Genomic DNA, 12,592 nt, shown 5'->3' with positions numbered 1-12,592 from the left:
TATATGTATAAACACTTGTTTTGGCTTAACCTGGCAGGTGGCCCAGCACCACACAGCTGTCTGCCCACTTGCACTCCCTTTCCCATTGTGATGGGGGAGAGAATCAGAAAGAAAAGAATGTAGAGCTTGTGGATTGAGACATAACTGTTCTCTAAGATAGACGAAATGATCAATGCTAGACTGAACAGCAGAGGGGATAGATAAACTTCTACCCCTTCCAAAATTCCTTCCGTGTGATGTTGTGGATTGTTATGGAAAACCTCTTTGTCCAGTTCAAGTCAGCTGTCCTAACTCTGTTCCCTCCCAGCTCCTTGGGCCCTTCCCTGCAAATGTCCTTGGCTTAGCAGGCAACTATAGATATCTGTGTGTTGTCAGCATTGTTTTTCTCCTAGAACCAGCACATAGCATCATACGTGACATTCTGAAGAAAACAATTCCATCCCAACTGAAACAAAGGCAACCTCTTAAATCAGGACTGAATGCAGAAATTTTATGATGGCACGTATGGCTGGAGAAGCCAATAGACCTGCTCTCTTCAGAAACAAGTTTTAGTTTAGCAAAGCAGACTGGGCCGGTTTTCCTGCAGTTCCAAGGGACAACCACACTCAAGTGTCTTGTTCTTCTTTCTCTAAACTTAATTATATCTGGCTCCAATATACAAAAGACACGAGAAAAAAAAAAAGGTTTATTATTTGGAGGACTTGCACCTACAAGCATGGTGTCTGCTTCAGCCTGGCCATCCTCATCCTTCAGCCACATCTCAACCAGGGGCTCAGCTGGGAATGGCTTCCTGCCCCCAGCCCTTCATTGCTGATTGAGGAGCATGTCATTTGCTATGCTGCGAGCCTTAGCTTGCAGGCATTCCTTTTGTTAATGCCCAAACCCTTTGCAGCTGGCATGGTAACCTTCTGCCAAAAAACTTCTTCCGATGGGAGGATCCTCTGATTTCTCTCCATCCCTTTCTCCAGTGTTTCAATATACATCCTAAAGGAGATTTCTTCAAAAATCTCCCCTCCCAACAAAAGTGTATTCCCCATGATAGAATAACATATGTGGCGCAGAGCACACACACAGAAACCAGAATGGGTTTGTAGGCCATCCCCATATGTCCTGAGGCTGCAGCTGTCTGTGTGCCACTGCCTTCTTCCTTTCACTGCTTCCTGGTTCTCACGGCCAGTTGTGTGTGGTTGTGCAATGCTTTAAGGACAGGATGTCCAAGATAATGAACCCTGCTTTTAATGTTCATCTAATTGACTCCCAGTCACCCTCTACCCAAAGCTGACTTAACCTTTCCACATGCCTCATCTCAGTTGTTGGGTGTCTTTTTAGTGCAGCAGTGCTGAACTTATTTAAACTAGTCTCACTGGAGGCAAAGCAAAACTTCAGCAGTCTTTAGTTTTTTTCAGTTTCTGAGCAGTTAGCACTTCCTTGAACGTAGTCTCTTACTTCCTCAGAAGACAGTTCTCACTGACATCTCTGACATAACTTGGTGCTCCATACCCTCTGATTCTGGGTTTGTATGGATAAAGCTTTCAAGGGCAAAGCAGGCTTAAGGGAAATGCTGTCAGTGTCACAAATTTCCTGTCCCCTTCCGAGTCTGCTTGTTTTATACAGTACTCTGGGTGTTGGCTGTGCAGCGTTCTGATATCCCCTGTGTACGTAAGAGTCAAAACAAAGCAATTAAATAAGATTTCATACCTCTGAACTGGAAGTTTTCCTATTTTGTAGGAGGCTTCAGGTATGGGGCTTGAAGGTGAAGGGGGAAACCAATGTGAAACCAAGTTAAAAACCAAACCCAAACTACAGTGAACAACTTGACCAAAATTCCCCCATCAAGCGGAGAGGGGAATGCAGGATAATCCTTTTTGTAGAACAAATAAAAATTCTTTTTCCACAGACCTCCTCCTTTTCTTGCATTCCAACAGCTAGGCCTTTAAGCCTTGAGTCAGAATCGAACCATCACCACAGATATTTCTTTTTCACCTTCCTCACCTGGGCAGGTGGGAAGGAAACACGGTCCAGGAACAGAAAATGAGTGGAAGTCCAAAGAGCAATACATCTTTCTCTAACATTACTGTGCTAAAGAGTTGGGCATTGCCACCTAAACTTGCCACTTATACTGCTGGCATCCATCAGCACCGGAGCAGTGAGCATGCTAGCTGAGCCTCACAGGTCTCCAGGTGGTAGAGCATATTGGATGTCTCCCAGAGAGTTTCTGTGCAAACATGCTGAATAAACATGCTCCATCTCTGTTCAGCCTTGTTCCATCAAGAGTGAGGTGCAGATGCAAGATCTAGGAACTCTTCCACATTAATCTTTTGTACTGTTTTCGTGCTGCCTCTTTTCCAGCTGTGGCTTGAGATCATGCTGATGGCTTTGACCAGCAGTGTCTGGTTGCTCTGCCCTGCCTGCTGTGCTGTAGAGCAGCTGAAAGGAGCTTGTGGACTGAGGCAGTGTGTACGTCCATGGCTTGGGCAAGTGGCCATGCTGAGAACCATGAGATCTCTGCTGTTGCACCCTTTTGCACCCCAGAAGAGCTGCCAGGTGTCTGAGAGATGTTAAAGGAAGATGTGGAACTCATGGGCTTGCTGGGCTTATTCAGAGGGTTCTTGTTACCTTTGCTGAGGCAGAAACATGGTCCAAAATGACTAGTCTGGTCATAGGGATGTGAAGCGAGCACTTCTTGCTCACTTCACATCCCTATTCATTTGTGGAACCATCACTTATTCATTTGTGGAACCAGTGTTCCACAAATCTTGTGAAAATAAACAGAGAAGACAGAATTGGGAATAGGCACATCTCCTATCCCTCCAGGTTGGTGAGAAGAGGTTCAGGAGGGGTAGAAGAAACACCAGGATGTGGCAGATAGGTATACAAGAGTCTTAGTTTCAGCTGAATTCTTCTCTTCAGAATATCAGGTATGATGCTACGTTTTGGTTCTAGGAGAAAAACAATGTTGATAATACCAGTGTTTATAGTTGCTGCTAAGCAGTGCTGTACAGAGCCAAGGGCATTTGTAGTGAAGGGCCCAAGGAGTGGAGAGGGAACAGAATTAGGATAGCTGACTGAAACTGGCCAAAGAGGTATTCCATGCCGTATGACACCACGCAGAAGTTTTGAAAGGAGTGGGAATTCATCTCGCTCTCTTCTTTTGCACAGGGTCTAGCTGGGCATCCGTCACGGAGTGGTGAGTAATTCCTTGTGCAACACTTGTTATATTCATTTTTATTTTTATAGCCATAATCCTTTTCCTTTTATCTATCTTAATTAATAGCTTTATCTCAGCCCACGAGTTCTACTTTGTTTTTTTGGATTCTCTCCCCTCTCCCACTGGGAATAGGGGAGTGAGCAAAATGCATGGTGCTGAGCCATCTGCCAGGTTAAACCACAACAGGAGAGCCCGCTGCTGCTCGGTGTCACTGCTCAAAACACAGGTTTTGGAAACAGAGCTGATGGCTATCTTTCATGTTGATTTTTTTTTCTTCCTATAAATGCCACTTGCAGTTTAGATTTGGGGCATTATTCTGAACAATGTAAGAAACTTAGGAGCATTGCAGAAACTTTTTCCTCCCTTGAAACTAAGGCTGTAGTTGAAATAAACTTAAGTTGCTCCTGCTTCAGCCGAAAGTCAACGGGAACTAAGTTTGAATTGTTTCTACTGTGTATCTCTTACCAGAATGCCTCAACTCTTTTCCCTTCTGGGGTATCTCCTAAGGACTCAGACACAAGAGGAGAAATGAGAGCAAAAAAAGGGACAGTCTGATTTGGGATTGATGTTCCCTGTCAAACTCTTGTGTGATTTGGGTCACGAGTTGGGAACGGCATCTCTCCGAAAGGAGGACTTGAGACTTAAAAAGGCCCTAGGGTGGGTTTTCCAAGCCACAGAAGAATTGCAGGTTGCCTGCAGTGCTGTCCATTGCTAGATTCAGCAGTTCATGTAGTAACGTGGCCCATCCAGCTGAAGCATGGACTGGTGACAATATAACCAACTGTCACGGAGTTAATTAGATCAATCTATGGCCGTGACAGGGGGCAGTGCCCCTGAGCCCCCCCGGCCCCACAAAATGGGAAGGAAAAGGGAAAAGTGGTAGGGAGATGGGAGCTGGGCTCAAGGTAGGAAAAAACCCAGTCGCAACGATCTGTGGAGGAAAACTTATTTTACTAACTATGATATCAGTCACTCAGTGCCTGTAACTATCTGGTGCCCCAGCTCTCAGCACACCAGTTTCCTGCAGTGATGGCTTTTATCATCTTTCCAGGTTGAAAGAAAAGTTGTATCCTTGACTGCCCCTCTGTTGGAGCCAAGACCTGTGCAGTGGTGCTGTAAGGAAGGCACTGTGCCACAAGCCTTTCAGCTTACAGACTGAGTGCTGTGAGGAGTCCAGTAGAACTTTGTGCAAGAAAACCCTCTGGCATTCTGCGTTAGATCTGGATTTTACTGGAAACATGTCCTTGATGAACACCTTCCTTGCACAACACTTTTACTGCTTGCAGGCAATGGTGACTGGCACGCTCCAAAAGCTTTCAATGGCCAATTCTTTTCTAGATGTCTGGCAAAAAAAGCACCAGAGCTGTAGAACAAGACCTAGCTCAGTGCTTCTTTAACGGGGACAGTGCTATGGATCTGTGTAGCAGGTGATGGCCCTCAAAGCTCCCAGTGCTGCTCACTCATAATGGCTCCTTGGGGCCACTGTGCTATGGGGGCTATGTTTGCATGAATGCTTTGTGTTTTTCTTTTAAAGACGGAAAAGCTTGCCTTAGAGTGAGGAATACGAAAGGCCAAGTTTGCAAACTCACATCTTGAGTTTCTGAGTCTGGGCATGGTGGTGTTTAGTTTCTATTCAAGTACTGAAGCACTCCTTCTGTATCTCTCTGATTTCCAAACTGATAGGGTTCAGAGTCACAGTGCCTACAGAGAATATGGAGTTTTGTGTTTTATTTTTAACAGTCTTGTCTATTTCTGGGGAACTGCGGTTGTCATTTGGCAGTATGCCTGGTACTCATGCCAGCCAGGTGTACGTCTGCCCACCATTGACTCAGTCTCTATTAATTCCTGCTGAAGGCTTTAGTCTCTTCTCCTTTGGCTAGTATGGGTTGCTCAGCTCTGCTGCTCAGAGATGGGGCTATGAGCTTAGCCCTAACATGTTACCCATGTCTACATAGATAAGCACAGACAAATCTGAACTTGTTGCCTGTGCAAAGATACAGCCAAATGTGAGCCAGATGCTGAGCCTCTGGGCGTGGAGTCAGCCACTTGTCATTAAATCCCATCCACAAACAAGCAGGTAGTTAGGATTTGTAGGCACCTGGGCTCTTCAGATAGCTTTCAGATGCAGAATGAGAAGTAAAACATGGAGTCTGAAGAGGTCTAACCTTTCATGGTTACTTAGAAGACCATCTTTGAATCTTTGAAAAAAAAGTGGAAGTTTAGCATATATTTGGATCCTATCTAAAGAAAAACAGCTTTATTCTGTAATAATGGTATCTCAAAGAGATGCTGCCTCTCTGCTTGATAAGCTGGTGTTTGTGTCGGGAAACTGGGGATGGAGGTGTGGGATGAGCCCTGGACGAGCAAACCCCTGGCCTGGTGTCTGGCTTCGACTGAGGCACTGTTGTGAGCTGGGGTGTGGGGGCTTAGTGGGATCCAAAACTATATCATGGGGCTGTTTACATAAGAGGCAAACTGGTGACAAAAAGAAAGGACTGACCCCTTAGGCTGGAGAAGAGATCCATTGAGAAGTGCTGTGCCTCAGAAAATGCCAGCTGAGACAGAACAATTTCATGGGAAAATGCTAGTTTTGATGAATTTCACTTGCTGAAAAGTATTGGATGAAAATGTTTTGAAAACTGTTTGACTTTCTCTAAATGGCAAAGTTTCAGTGTTTCTAGGTCCAAATGCTGCTTCATTCTGATAGTTAGCATTAATTGAAGGTTAAAAAAAAAAGTTGGAACTGCAGTGAAATTCCTGAAAATGAATAGGAACAAAATGTTCTCTTCCTTTTTTCCTCCCCCAGTGTTCTTATTCCTAGGGAAATTTTGGAGGATATATTTTTTAATATACTTTTAAATTTCTCTAAACTGGGATATTTAAAACCTCATGAATTGTTCTGGGAGGGCATCCCATCCAGCTCGCTGGCCACCTTCAACGCAGGCTGAAGTATAAAAGTGCTTTTTTAATTTTCATTTCATTTTGTGATGGAGCTGCAAGCAATTTTTTCCATTCCAATGGGGTTTGGAGCTCTCTAGAGGGATCATGGTGCAGGCTGTCCATACAGCAGTCTGTCTGGGACCATCTGTTTGGTTCCTGTCAAGACATTAATTTCCCCATCTGAAAGTAAGGAGCGTGAGCAGTGTGCTGTGATTTGTGATCAGCAGATAAGTGATCAGCAGCGTTTGCTAAACCAACGTGCTGTGAAAACACAAAATAATCACTTCAAGTAAGGCTGTGAGGAGACAGTTGTGTGCAGGAGCCAGGAGCCAGGGCTCACATCTAAGTATACAGAATATGAAGGGAATAGGACTACACAGCAGGGGAATGTCTTAGGCTTCAACAAGCAAATACTGCTCACTGGCTGAGATGCACAGACAGCAGGAAAATATGTCCTCCCATCTCCTTTCTTAAATAGGAAGGATTAATTTCTGTTGTGCTGGGTGTGATGGTAAACGGGTTGTGCTCTTTCTCACTAGCATCTCGAATCTGTTGCTGTGTTCCTGGCTAATGTGAGAAGTGTTTCTCTCCAGCTTTGCAGTCCTTGCCATGTCAATCAGGTGGAGCGATATGTCACCAGAGGTGTGTAGTGATTTATTACACATGCTCCTGCCAGTGCCACTGTCTTAAGTGCCTGGTTGGGGTTTGCTGTTTCCCCTTTTGAGGTTACATGGGACAGTTTCCTTGCACCCGCTGAAGTCTATTTAGCCCTGACTCGGTGGGAGTAAGGATTTACACTTCAGTCATCTGCAAGTGCTAGTGTGCAGTTTAGCTCAGCACAAGGGTTGTAGAGTTCAGCTTTGCCTTCTAGGCATGTTCATGAAATGAAAAAGTGCATCCCTTCTGGGTTCATTTAAATTTGTAGATAGACTGTTGTAAACTCTTTGCACTTACTGATACTAGGTTCAAAGTATAAACTTGTATAGTAATACTGAAATGATCATAGTGCCAACAGTACTCCTAGAGATCCTCACGAGGATCTGGATCCCCAGGGCTGGATATCCCAGTGTGGAGAGAAGACAGATGAGATGTATTCTGCAGGCAGAGTCAGGAGACTGGTGTATGGTGAGGTGTAACATTCCCATAAACAAGTATTGATTTCAGGTTGTTGATGGTACTGGGTTTTGTCCTGGTCATTGACCTGTTTCTCAAATGTGGAATGCTTTGAAAATTTCTGTCAATCTGACTTGGCCAAAACCAGAGCTCCTGCAGGAGAGCCAACAATTAGATCTGCATCCTTCCCCCACTCCCCAGTAGCATAGACCTTTTTTTTTTCCATTTCCCTGTTGGTGTTGGCAGAAATGCTAACTATGAAAAGGTTGTCCTGTGAGTAACCAATTTGAGAAACAGCAGCTGCAAAACAGCCCAGCAGTTCAAGCAAAGCTGAAGGATTTTTAAAGTGTTTCACTTGCTTGGAGGAGTGCATTTGTGGTGGGAGTGCAAATGGATACAAATAAAGAGGATCTGAGGTGGAAAAAAAAAAGAAAAATATGATTTCTAGGAGAGTTAAAAAGCTACCTTCATCTTGGATGTGACTATATTCAGTGCAGTTATTTGAACGATTAATAGCGAAACCATTTTCTTTTAGTTTATCTAGTAATTCTCATAGAACGCATTGATAAAATGCTGTTCTTCAAATACTGCTGGCATCTTAATGTATCTCTTTCTACAATCCATTTTGTGAGTATCCTTTCAGATACACCTGTAACTTGTGCCTTGGCAGCCACTCATTGAACGCTCTTCCTGCAGACTGCATGTTTCTGAGGCAGGTTCCATGTGGTGCTGTGCTGCACCGGTATGTTTCTGTATGCTTCAAAATCACCTTGACCGTAGAGGATGAAACCTTCTCTTACATGAGAAGGCTCCATTCCTCTGAGCAGTCCTCCTTTTCTGCTGAGTTTTTCTGGTAGTTGACATTGTTTTATTTCTGTGTTTTGTTCTAAATATTTTAAACGGACTTCTAAAAATAATTTTTATGGGCTTCTACCACAAGAAGAGGGAGTTGGGCTGTGTCTGAACAGAAGGGTGGATGGAATTCCCTCTTTCTTCAGCGTGCTATTCTCCCTTTTAACCTTGCATGCCCTGTGTCCAGGCCCAGTTTGTGAAAAAAAAAAAAAGAGAAAAAAAAAAAGAGGCCTTTTTTTCACCGGAAATGGGACAATTAAACTCCAGTTGCATCACTAGAGTCAGCAGGCTGCACAAGTTCCACCGTGGGGATGCTGATCTCTGCTGCAAGTACGCATAAGTTGATGAAACCGATTGCGGTGAGCAGTAAGCAAGTAACGGCCACGAGCAGGCAGTGTGTGCCGGGCCCTGCAGTGCTCCTGGAAGGTGAGCAGTGCTGGCAGCCTTGCAGAATGTTTAGAAAACAGCCTAAGCCGGGCCGTCTGGAGATGATGGTGAGGGCCTGAAGCATTCTGCTGTTGGATTCTCCAATGCTGCAGCCCACCCATTGATTTGGGGCATGTTTTTCTGCTCTTTGTATTGACTTGAAGAACTGGAATTTGCTTTTACTCTATTATTGTGCACAGGACCTCACTGTTATCATCAGAAAGGGGTAGCAGCGTGGCTTCTGAGAAATTCAAAGGGTTTGACTCATAAAGGGCCTTTCAAATCACTTTAAAACATCTAACAGGATTTTACAGCCCTAGCATTATTGCTTTCATTTTTGAGATTCAAAGAAACACTCAGACTGAAAGATAAAAAATATATATAATTATTGAATCTGCTCATCAAGTTCCATCAAAAGTACTCACCGCCCATGTTAGTTTCAAGCTGCTGTGTTAGCTGGTCAAAAAATCTTGGCAAGAATTTCAGTCGGGTACAAAACTGAAAGTCTGGAGCTTTCCAGGCACTGGTGCCTTACAGGTTCCTGTAAGAGTAGAACAGAGAACTGATATCATCTCTTCCCTGGGACTTTGGAAAGCACCAAGAAAAGCCAAACCAATCCTGTCTCCTTTTCTTTTTAAGAGTGATTATTCTGGGGTTAATTTAGGGTATGGATTCAAGTGTGGAAGTGAATACTAAGAGAGCAGATCGTGGCCAGTGATTTCACTTGCCAGCCAGCTGTATTTCTTAAGCACCCAGAATTCTCCCTGAAAGTTACTAATGATGCAATTGAAAGGAAAGCACTCATTGATCTTTTCATGTAAAGCTCCATATCCAGAGTTACTCTGCACAGCCAGCCTTCTAAGGTGGCTGTTTACAAGTCCCAAGCTACACAAACCTTGGGCAGTTACTCTTCTGTGCTTGTTCTGAAATGCACCAGAAGTGTGAGCAGGTTTAGAGGTTGTTCTTGGATACTTTTGCATGACACCGTTGTCGTTTGTCTCCTTGACCATTCTGAGGCAGTACAAACTCCAGCTTTGCTACTTGGCTGCCCAAACAGCAAAGGTGGCTTATGAAAATTCTTTGGCTTGAAAGTTCAAAAACACTCTTGTTCTTAGAACTGTGGAACTGGAGAATCACCAAGGTTGGAAAAGACCTTCAAGATCATCCAGTCCAATTGTCCATCTACCATCTATATTTCCAGCTAAACCATGCCCCTTAGTACAACGTCTAAATGTTTCCTGAACTCCTCCAGAGATGGTGACTCAACCACCTCCCTCGGCAGCCCGTTCCAGCACCTGAACATTCTTTCAGAGAAGAAATTTCCCAAGACTGCAGCTTCTGTGCTGTATTGTATTTCCAGTATATATCAGAGAATTGAATTCCCCCATGAGAACAAGGGCTGGCAATTGCACAGCTCATAGAACACCCTGTCTGTCTCTTCATCCTGGTTAGGCTGTCTGTAACAGACCCCCCCCCAGCATGTCTGCCTTGTTGGCCCTCCCCCCAATCCTTACCTATAGGGACTGAACCTTATCATTCACAGCCCTGAGCTCAGCATCAAAACACTCTCTAACATAGAAAGTCACCCTGATGAGCCTCCTTCCTTGCCCATCCCTTCTGAAGAGCTTACAGCCCTCCATTGCAGCACTCAGTCATGGCAGTGATCCCACCATGCTTCAGTAATGGCAACTAAGTCACAGTTTGCCTGCTGCACGATGGCTTCCAGCTCCTCCTGTTTGTTGCCCATGCTGTGTGCATTGGTGCAGATGCACTTCAGCTGAGCCCCTTGCTTCAACCCCAGTCCCATCGTATGGGCTGACATACAGGGCCCTCCATTCCCCTCAGAAGGGAGCCGCCTATGACAATCACCCTTCTTTCCTTCTTGGTGGAGGCAGTCTTGAGGCGTGGAGTCGATTGCCTTGTCTTAGAGAACCTTGTGGGTGGACTTCACCTACTTTTCCCACAAGTTCCAGAGCCTCAACTGTATTACGTAGGGGCACGTGGGGAACCGAGTGGGTAGGGACAGGGGTTGCCTATGATGCCAAGCTGGGACCTGTTTCCGCTCCTCCTCTTCTCTTAAATCTCCTCGCTCTGCTTGACAACGAAGGGTATGTCATGTTGTAGCTTCTTAAAGGTACCACAACAGCCCCTGTCTGTCCCTACCCCGAGTCTGTCGTTCTCTCTGACTTGAGTAGGAAAGCTGAGTTTACAAACGAGGCATCAGAGCTTGGGCAGACCTGTAACAGGGTTCATATAGGTAACTCACTATTTGCAAAGCCTGCAAGGAAAGGAGGGCTCCAGCCACGGATGAGAGCAGAGCCTGTGGTGGCTAAAGCGTGATGTCAGCTGGGGCTGGGGTGAGAATGCCATGCATCTGCACGTGGATGGAGCAGTGCCCTTGCCAGAGCCTAGAACTGCTGCACTGTGGGGAGAGAATGATGAGGAAAGGAGTGACACAGCACAGCCATCACACTGTGCCTCTTCTGTTATTTGCCTTGTGCTGATGCTAGCTGAAGTTCAAACTAGCCACCTGTGTTTTTGCTCATGTGAGTCCTCTTTAGCCTGGGCTGTGCCCACAGGACCCTGAAGGGAAATCCTCTTTGGGTGCTAAGTTCTGTGTCCTCCCTCCAGCCCTCTCCTCTTTGCTTCTTCACTTTGTGGTCCTGATGCTTTTTGAGGGGAAGGTTATATGAGGTACAAGCTAAGATGCTCAAAAACATGCTGCTGATAACTGTGCAATGGAAAGCTAAGGATGTTCTCTTCCAGATGAATTACAGCAGGAGGAGCCCTCCTGTCCCAGTCCTCCCAAAGGGCTCTGCTGGGATCTGCTACAGCTCTCTCCTGTTTGAATTTGCAAAACACCTTCTGTATATTATTTCACAGGCTTCTGCTTGATGCTGATGTGTTCTTGGGATGCCTCTGCATTCCCTGCAGGCTGTGGTCTTTGGGTTTTCAAGGCCTTTTCAAAGGCCCAGAGTGGCACAGCTGTGCTTTTTGAATGCTTTGTGAGGCCTGGAAGCTGCTGTGATTTGGTTCAGCCTCTGTACCTGGGAATATTCATGGTGGTGGATGAGGAGAAGAGGAAAAGGTTGGAAAGCGAGAAGGGTTAATGTACTGGTGCAAGGGGAGGTGTTGAGAGGAGTGACAGAAATGTTTTGCAATTGTTGCTCATTCTTCTGTTCACTTTTCTACCACCCTGGCAGCAGCCTCAGCTCTGACACATGGGACGAGGCCCAAAGCTTTAGTGAAGGCAGGTGGGAGATGGTGGTGCAGGACTGGGTCTCAGGTCCTGGGTCTCAGGGGCCCTTTGTCTCTCAAGGCTTTCAGCTTTCTCTGAGGAGACACATCATCACCCAGACCTGCACTCCATAAAGGCTTTTGAAGTCTTCTGCTTGATGCATCACTGCCTCCATCACTCAGCACAAGACCTCTGGTTTTTTTTTCCTTCCCCAACAGCAATTTCACCCACCTGGTATCACAGCTGTGGATGAAACAACAGTACCACATGCCTTTGAATAAGTGGGGTTTGAGGAATGCAGTTTCCTAGAGTGACCAGTATCTTTAGAAGGACTTAGCTGGAACAAAGATAAACATTTCCCTCCCATGTGCAAACTCGGCTTTATTTCATTTAATCATTGATGGTCTCAACTCTTCTGCTGTCATCTGGCTGCTCCCCTCTAGAGCCTGTTGGTGCCATGGCCTCAGCTTCTTGCCTGTGGTGGATGCTTCACAGGCAGGCATGGGCAAACATGTGGGCTCTGCCTTCTGATCTCCAGTGCTCTCTCAGCACATGCGTACATCTCTGGAGAACCAGACAACCTCAGTGATATGTGCAAACTGTATTGACTGCTTACATTCAGACTCTTGGCACTGATACCTAATGGAGATACACAACAGAAACCAATTTGGACTTTCAGATGCTTTGTTAAAGGTTTGAGAGGAGGTCTGGTTTCTGTACTAGTTAATAGTTTATATTTTCTCCAAAAGGCATGTGATTTCTGTTAATGGAGCAGCTGCATAGCACATAAATGTGCTGGGTGAGATGACCCAGTC

The sequence above is a fragment of the Meleagris gallopavo genome, chromosome 14 (genome assembly GCF_000146605.3).
Source record: "Meleagris gallopavo isolate NT-WF06-2002-E0010 breed Aviagen turkey brand Nicholas breeding stock chromosome 14, Turkey_5.1, whole genome shotgun sequence".
Classification (NCBI taxonomy): Eukaryota; Metazoa; Chordata; class Aves; order Galliformes; family Phasianidae; genus Meleagris; species Meleagris gallopavo.
Note: the sequence above shows the minus strand (reverse complement) of the source record.